Source organism: Tupaia chinensis, unplaced genomic scaffold (assembly GCF_000334495.1).
Source record: "Tupaia chinensis unplaced genomic scaffold, TupChi_1.0 Scaffold145814_1, whole genome shotgun sequence".
Taxonomy (NCBI): Eukaryota; Metazoa; Chordata; class Mammalia; order Scandentia; family Tupaiidae; genus Tupaia; species Tupaia belangeri.
The window spans coordinates 2,969,762-2,978,152 of NW_006205672.1; the positions used below are offsets into that span (position 1 = coordinate 2,969,762).

Below are 8,391 nucleotides of genomic sequence, written 5' to 3' on the forward strand. Positions count from 1 at the left end.
AAAAAAAAAAAAAAAAGAAAAAAAAAAAAAAAACAAAAAAAACAGGAAAGAAAAGGAAAGTAAAGAAAGGAGGAGTGTGGGTAACCCCTAAAACTCCCACATGAGTACCCATGGAAGCTCCAGCCTGCAATGGCTGACCGGTGGTGGGCACCCTACTCCCAGATTCTTAGAGTCAGAGGAGGAAGGATGGGGTACACTGGGAGAGTGCTCAGCCACTGCTGTCTGGGGGAGTTTTTCACACGTGGGGGAGTCCATGGGCCTGTGTGCTGCAGGGGTGTGGGGTGTGGTGAGGGGTGAAAGGTGAAGGGGGAGACTGACCTGGAGAGAAGCACCTCCTTAGTTAGGGATCCTCCCTGCCAGCTACATACCTCCCACTGTGCACTCAGGGTCGTCGCCCTTCTGGCCACCTTCCTGTCACCACTCCTCCAACAGTCTCCATCCAGAAGAATTCCACTGACTTCACCCCAGACAACCCCCTGCCTAGCTGGTTCAGCCCGGGGAAATCCTGAGCCTGGCAGTAAAGGGCCAGATCTCTGGGCTGACTGAGCTGCGGAGCCCGCTCACCCTGTGTGCGTCCGGGTGTGCCCTGTGCCCTGGTGACGGTGGGACTGCACACGTACTGGTGCTGGCGGGGAGGGGTTGTGACTGAGAGGGCACGGAGGTGAGGGACGAGAAGTGCCCAGCCCCGGTATTTTCTCCCACGTGCGTTCCCAGGGAAGAGGCTGTCTCGGGGTGTCCCAGCCCTGGCTTCATTTCTACCTGCAAACGCGCGGGAGAGTCCACAAGTGCGGGGCTTCCTTGGGGAACCGAAAACCCCGCGTGAGCTGCGGGATCCCAAAGACGGAGAGTGGGGCCCTGGGTCTTCGCTACCGGGGTAGGCGCCCACCCCGCAGCGGGAGCCTCGGGCTGTTTGCCTCAGTTCGCCCCCTGGGGCCTTTTCACTCTGATTTCGAAAGAAACTTACACTTTCCTCCTACACTGGTATTGAGAGCTGGAGACGCAGGTGGAAGGCTTTCCTGGATGGGTCTTCTGCAGCCTGACACCAAGTTGTTTCCGTAGTGTAGTGGTTATCACGTTCGCCTCACACGCGAAAGGTCCCCGGTTCGAAACCGGGCGGAAACATACAAGTGGTTGTCTTTTTCGTTGGCTGTGTTCCTTCCGTCCTATATCCCATTGTACATCCCCTCACCCTTGGCACCCACCTTCCTGCAGGGGACAGCGGCGCTCCACCCTGCCCTCCCCCTCTTACGTTTTAGCGCACGAAACCCGGCTCCCGCCTCCTGACCGCGCGGCGCCCCCTCCGCCCTCCGCACACGCCCGCACTGACAGCCCACCAGGACTCCATGGGCTCAGGCTGTGCTTCTCCAGGGCCCTGCTTGGCCCCCTGCAGCCCCGAGTGCCTCCAGGCAGCAGCTTCCTCTGCCCCAACCGGCTTGGCTCCCCAAGTGAGAGAAGCGCCCCTTCACAAAGTCAGGGGGACCCTCAGACCCGACGCGGGGGACAGCCCTGCGGTTTCGTTCTCTTCCGTTTGATTTCCCTAGGAAAACTGGGGAAAGAAAGCGCTCTGCTGTGTGAACGTCCTCAAAAGACCAGGAAGTGAATGTTTCAGCCTTGGCTATGTCTTTACCCTGCTCACCTCCTTCTGTACTTAACAAACCAAAGCCGACCAACTCGGAAACAATTCAGCGCTGGCTGCAAGCATCGTTAATCTTCTTGAATCTTGTATCTGTTGCAACGCGTTGTCCGTCAGACACACGGTTTATTGTCATTAGCTCAAAACCGATCTTTACAGTTTTACAACCACAGCAAACAGCTACACGGGACTGACTCCATAGACCAGAACTGTTTCTTCGTCACCTCTGTCTTCATCCTGTCCTTTCTTTCTTCCACTGATTGTATTCCCGATTGAGCGTGAGTCTTGCTCTCCCCGGGATCAGAATTTTCTTACCTACCCCACGGGTTAGGGCACGTTCTCTGAACCGGCAAGGCAACGGAGTGAGATCAACAACTGGAGACTTCGGATCAATTTCTCATGGCTGTCTAAGGGGTTGAGCATGCAGGTGTAAAAGTCTTTTTGAGTTAAGGACTGGATCAGACAGATCCAATCTCTTGATACCTTTTGGTTTCGGATGTGTTTCTTAGCCTTCAAACCACTGCTGTTAAAAACTGGTTTGAATGACTTTCTGAATCTTATTTCAAATCACTTCTGCTGCTAAACTTCCAGCGGTGCATTGGTGGTTCAATGGTAGAATTCTCGCCTCCCACGCGGGAGACCCGGGTTCGATTCCCGGCCAATGCATTAGTATCGCTGAGTTCCCTTTTCACCAGGCAAAGTGTGCCCTGTGCTCATTTAGGTAATCTTGTTCCTGGTGGAAGCCAGTTCAAGACTAAAAACAACCAAGGACAGGACTCACTCCTATCTCCAGTGAAACACATTCAGGAAACCACCTACCCACCTAGCAGTTCTTGAAATTATCCAACATCCCCTCAGCCTCACTTGCAAATTAACACTTTATTTGTTTTTTCCTTTCCAGCTGGATCACTTCAGTTTTCACTACTGGTACTACAGCCACTCACAGGGGACTTTACTGCACAAATATCCCTCAAGTCGCTGAGCAACTTCCTGGATTACAACTGATTTACCTAATCCAGGAGTCAGGTCATCTACTCAGAACCACTAAGGCAGTACTTGTAGGTGGACAAAGGAAGATTTAGGCTCAGAAGCTATAAACACCTGGGTTTTTGATTTTGTTTTTCCTGTAGAGGTCTGTTATACAGTGGGAAAGACCCTTTGAATTGGAGTTAAGAGTTGGATCAGACCAATCCGATTCTTTTTCTTCCCTAGGTTAGAATTTTCTTGCCTCAGGACTAGCAGATGGCTGTCGCTAGACTCCCATGTAGTAGACTGTGGTTTGAGTTCTGGACCCATGGCTTAAAACTCATGCCAGGCACGTGTGCATGCATATCCAAAATCCCGAGAAGATAATGGAGAAGAAGGGATTGTGGGGTGGCCATTCCTCCAGCGGGTGATTTCTTGCTTTCTGTCTCTCTTGTCTCTTTCTGTCTCCCAGAGGAGCACACACAACCTATAGTTTCTCTGAGAAAAGAATTGACTTGCATCATCACAGGTGACTCATCCATAGGTTAGGAAGGTAAATGATTCTACCTCCTACACCTCAGGGCTACCCAGGGTAATGCTGGGGCTGACGCTCATCTTCTCCCCTCACTTTCATTTCAGGAGATGTCCTAACCTGCAAGGCCAGTGACCTTGTGGTGTGGCCGATAAGGCCATGTGACCCAGCCCTCACTTCACAAGTACAGAGCACTCTAGGAAGGAGAAGGTGGTGTGCAGAGCCATTTAGAAGAAAAGAAGGTGGGAAGAGATTCCAGGGAAACCCAGTTATAGGAGGAAACTGCTCAGTTCAGTGGCCAGACCGCCTCACTCTGCACCTGTGGTCCTGTGACCTCCAGCCTTGCCCCCTGGGATCTTCTCAGAACTCTGGCTGCTCTCAGAGCTCAGTCCCAGACAGGTCTTCTTTCCTTCTCCCCTATTAACCACATTGAGATCTGAATCCTCTTGCTTTTTTTTTTTTTTTTTTGGAAGAGGTTTTTGCTATAGGGCACGTGCGCTTGCCAGACAGACCGAGAGAGACAGAGAGACAGAAAGTGAGAAATCAGGGGGAGATGGTCACACCGCAATCCCTTCTCCTCCATTCTCCTCTAGGGATCTTGGGCACCTCCCCACCGGGTCCGGGACACGAACTGCGACTAAATGGGAGTCCAGCGACATAGCCATTATGCTAACTGTTGGTCCCCTCTTGCTTTAATTTTTAAAATCTTTTCTTTCTCTATTTTTTTTCCTAGAGGGCTCATGCGCTCACCAGAGAGAGACAGAGAGACAGAGAGAGGAGAGCACTGTTTCCACCCCTCTGCTCCTGACTGTGGGGAATGGTCTCACAGCAATTCCTTCTCTTACACTTCCCTCCCCTGTTGGGTTTGGGCTGCACCCATACACGCCCATATATTTCTCAAGTTGCCGGTTCCTGGAACAAATTGCGCTTCAGCCATTGGGATCTGGCTGCCTTAACCACCAGCCGTGGAATTGGCCCCTTTTATGCATTTTTTTAAACACAAGGAATAAATGGATTTATGCTCTTTGTAAGTTATTCACATGATAGAATACACAGAAAAAAAAATGGAATTTCTCTCCTCCACACAAATGTCCCAAAGGACAACCAGTGTTACCCACATGACAACCACAACTCTGTTTTTTTTTTTTTTAATAATTCCCTACAAATCTGACTTGTCTAACTCAGTCTATTGGGCAAAGCTTTTTCTCCTCTCTCCACTCCCACATGAGGAGGTCAAGTCACCATTCTCTACGTAAGAGTGACAAGTGTGTGGGACTAGCAGGTTGCGTGGCGGGTAAGGGTGTTGGACTCCTACATGGCTGACAATGGTCCGAGTCCCGGGCCTGGTGAGTTGCTTTCTCACTTTCCCTCTCTCTCGCTCTCACTCTGGTCAAATTTAAGTAAATACATAAATGAATAAAGTTAAATATAATTATTCAACCCCCGCTCCCCCAAGAGTGATGAGTATGTAGATGCTCTGGTGTAGGTTGTGCACAGGTGGGCATGGGAGAGTGTGGGCAGTGTCTGGGCCTCTGGGATCATAAACACCAGCTGTAGGAGGCCGGCGGATTTACGACTCATTATTGTTTTTTCAGACCTGTATTTGAGACTACCCACATGGTGAATACTAAAGCCACTCAGTGGTTTCTCACCTTCTCTGCCTCTATCTCAGGGGATAGTTTGTTCTTTCCCCCTTGTCTCCCTGGCACCTCTGGCACCAGCAGCTCAGGCACAGCCACTGGTACTGACACAGCCCTAAGGGGGCATTACAATCAGCTGGGGCAGTAAGGGACAATCCAGCAGGTGGCTCAGTTCCCAGACTTGGTGGGTGCAGAAGTGAAGGTTCTATACTTGGGGTCACCCCAGTTCTGGGAGCATCCTGTGCGGAACTAAGTCCCCAAAACTGGTCCGGGGTGCCAGCCACTCAGCCAGGGCACCCCACCCTGTCTCAGCAGCACTGACCCCTGAAGGCTGCTGACCAGGGAAGCGCCGGCCTCAGTGAGCACGTTCCTCCTCTTCCTGAGACTGTGGCCGCCCTTCCCAGTGTCCTGGAGCCTGCGCTGTGCAGACAGGGAGGGGCAGGGGGCAGGGAGGACTGAGGCTGGGGAGAGGGAGGAGCTGGAGGATGAGGAGGAAGGTGAGGAGAAGCAGAGAGAGAGGGTCTGAGTGAGACAGAGCAGGAGGAAGGGACAATCCCAGGACTTTCCAAACCAGTTCCGACCTCATCAGCCTCATGTTTGAGGGGAGAGGACAGTTTCAGAGAAAAGGTAAAGGACACTTCCCTGGGGAGTGGGAGGCCTGGAGACCCCTTCCCTGTCCCTAATCCCAGAGGGGATTTAGGATAGTTCTTGTCCTAGGAGACACAAACCTGAAGACACAGACAAACCTGCCCCAATAGATGAGGGCCTGTGGAGCTACTGACCAGGAGAAAATCCCGGGAGGGAGGTTCAGGGGGACGGCGGAGGCTGGGAAAGGACTCTTCCCAGAGAACACACACATGGTGGTTCCATGGTGTAATGGTGAGCACTCTGGACTCTGAATCCAGCGATCCGAGTTCAAGTCTCGGTGGAACCTCACCAGCCAAACCTGCCCCAATAGATGAGGGCCTGTGGAGCTACTGACCAGGAGAAAATCCCGGGAGGGAGGTTCAGGGGGACGGCGGAGGCTGGGAAAGGACTCTTCCCAGAGAACACACACATGGTGGTTCCATGGTGTAATGGTGAGCACTCTGGACTCTGAATCCAGCGATCCGAGTTCAAGTCTCGGTGGAACCTCACCAGCTAGGGTGCTGTTTTTTGTCTGGCAGCGCAACGTTCCCCGAGGGGAACGAGCCACTCCCGCAGTAAATGACGTCCTTTCCCTCCCGGTCCCTCCTCGTCCTGGACGCGGGAGAGGAAGGTCTTCCCCAGGAAGGAGGCTCCGGCCTGGCGGCTCCAGGTCCCCGCGTCTCCCCCCCCCGCCATTTCCTCTGCGCAGCCGCGGCCCCACGTCCTCCCTCCCTCCCCTCCCAGGTGAAGGGCTCCTAGAAACCGGGTCCCCACATTGGCCCGGTCCACACCGAAGGGCCGACACCTGGGATCGGGGTGGCAGGTCTTGGGGTGTCCTGCTCTTTGGGAGCTGCCTGGTCCCTGCAGCTCTGCCGGTTGCCGCCATCCGAGGCCCCGCCCCGCGACCCAGCAGGTCCCCGCGCTGTCCCGGGTGGCTCCGGCCTGGGGGGGGGTCCCCTAAAGAAGCCGCCCCGCTAACTCCCACACCCCGGGGTGTCTTTCGCCCCGACACCGGGGAACTGGCCGCGTCCGGGTTTCCTTCCAGGCAGTAGAACGTTTTATAGGAGATCGCGTCTGGGCTCTGTCCCTAACCCTAACCCTAACCCTGTCCTGAGGTCACAGTGTCGTGTCCGGGGTCACGGGGTTGGGCACGTTTCCGTCTGTCCATCAGATTCGTCCCGCATCCGACGCTCGAGACCCGGAGTGGCCGGGGGGGGCCGCCGGGAGTCTAGGGTCGGGGGGCCCAGGGTCCCAGACTCAAGGCCCGGGTCGACCCCTCCCGGCCAAAGGTGACAACGGCCCGGGCAGCTCGATGGTCTCGGGGTCCCCGTCCTCCCGCCAGGTTTCTCTGCTCCAGGACGACGCCCCTAGGACAGGTGAGGAAAACGGATTTCCATTCGCTCCTTTCTCCGGGACACTTTAGCTTAGTTCCTTGTAGGCTCTGGAGCGCATGCATTTGCCGAGGGAAACAGAGACAAGAAGGAAAGAGAACGCACCCTCCAGGGGATGGCCCGCCGCCAGCCCTTCCCCTCTGTGGATTTTTGGGGAAGTATTTTTCAAGCCAAGGGTCTGTCTCTGACCACAAGGTCGGCCGCCTGGGATCCAGCCGCCCTAACCACCGCCCCCTGCTGGCCCATTAGTGGAACAATTGAGTAATAGCTGAGGGCTTTGTAGACCCTTCCTACCTGCTTAAAATGTTCTCCCCCAATTGAAAACTAAATGAATAAAATGAAAAGTTCTCCCCCAGACGATAGAGATCAGGACATGTACCTGTGGGGAGGAATGTTAAGAGGCAGACAGTTCAAATGTACCAGAAATAGTGGAATTCTGTTCAGCTAATTTGTTCTTAGGACTTGATTCATTTTTTCCTCTTCAGAAAGCCTCTCTCTCCTGAACTAAGATGTACATGGAGGTTCCTTGAATGTGGAAGAATTGGACAACACAGATGTGTGGTGAGTCCTGATAGATGTCTAAGCGAAAGGTCAGGAAAGGCAGAGGGCCTGTATTTTCGTAGTGGGACAAAGCACCGTCATTTTACTAGGGCAGGGCTGGCAGCCCGGGGAGGGATACATGCAATGGAGAGTGTCCTGAGAGCAGCACTCGCTCAGTACTAGGACCAGATAGCAGGCACCTCCAGGAATGCAGGCCAGGCCACCACCCACTCTGGTGTCCTCAGCGCTCAAACGTTATTCGCTGCTGTTAGAGGTGTGTGCCTCTCTGGATGGGACAGTCGATGCAGGCAGTACATGATGAGAATCCTAACATTTCTTACAAGCCCATTGTAATTCTTGTCCCACTTTAATTCCAGGTTCCCACGAATAGACTCCTGAGGCATCGTTTTCTCACAGACTTGATGTGTTTTTTTGACCGTCTTCGGTCGCTATAGTGATGATATAAACATTTTCAGGCTATCGACATATCTTGCTGTGAAAACTCCCCCTAAAACCAGTGAGAAGCTTCAGAGGCAAATGGATGTCCTTTTGATCTGTCCACTGAGTGAAGACTAGGAGATCTTCCAGCGTGTAGGAAAAGTACGAATCTCTTCTGGGTAACCCAACGTGGCAAGTTAAAAGCAGGGATTCTTACTCTATACTTTGGAGTCAAACAGACATTTCTTTTTTTAGAGATTTTTTTTCCTATAGGGCGCGTGCACTTGCCATAAAGACAGAGAGAGACAGAGAGATAGAAAGCCAGGAATCACCCCCGGGGGGATGGCCACCTCACAATCCCTTCTCTTCCATTCTCCTCTCAGACTATTGGGAACGCATGCACGTGCGCCCAGTGTGAGTTCAAGTCACCACGTTCCAGGACTCAAACTGTGATCGACTACATGGGAGTCCACCGACATAGCCATTACGTCAACTGCGGGTCCCCAAAACAGACCATCTCACAGAAGTTCTTCATTCTGATTGCTGTCACTCATCGATCGAGCAGCAGAAGGTAAAGAGGTTTCTGGGGAAGAACACTGCCTATCTTGCCAATGTCTCTTCTCA

At 53.1% G+C, this 8,391-nt stretch overlaps 1 long non-coding RNA gene and 4 other non-coding genes across 5 annotated transcripts; all 5 read left to right on the plus strand.

Annotated features, from left to right (window-relative positions):
- The first annotated feature begins 1,049 nt into the window (after positions 1 to 1,049).
- On the plus strand, positions 1,050 to 1,122 carry TRNAV-CAC (transfer RNA valine (anticodon CAC)). The gene has a single exon. It is a non-coding gene; the product is annotated as a tRNA-Val (tRNA).
- A 1,106-nt stretch (positions 1,123 to 2,228) lies between these two features.
- On the plus strand, positions 2,229 to 2,299 carry TRNAG-CCC (transfer RNA glycine (anticodon CCC)). Its single transcript has one exon. It is a non-coding gene; the product is annotated as a tRNA-Gly (tRNA).
- A 3,334-nt stretch (positions 2,300 to 5,633) lies between these two features.
- Positions 5,634 to 5,705, plus strand: TRNAQ-CUG (transfer RNA glutamine (anticodon CUG)). Its single transcript has one exon. It is a non-coding gene; the product is annotated as a tRNA-Gln (tRNA).
- Positions 5,706 to 5,833: 128 nt separating this feature from the next.
- Positions 5,834 to 5,905, plus strand: TRNAQ-CUG (transfer RNA glutamine (anticodon CUG)). Its single transcript has one exon. It is a non-coding gene; the product is annotated as a tRNA-Gln (tRNA).
- Positions 5,906 to 6,639: 734 nt separating this feature from the next.
- Positions 6,640 to 8,067, plus strand: LOC106733892 (uncharacterized). The gene is made up of 3 exons (XR_001369738.1): positions 6,640 to 6,774; positions 7,275 to 7,350; positions 7,707 to 8,067. It is a non-coding gene; the product is annotated as an uncharacterized LOC106733892 (long non-coding RNA).
- Positions 8,068 to 8,391: the final 324 nt, after the last annotated feature.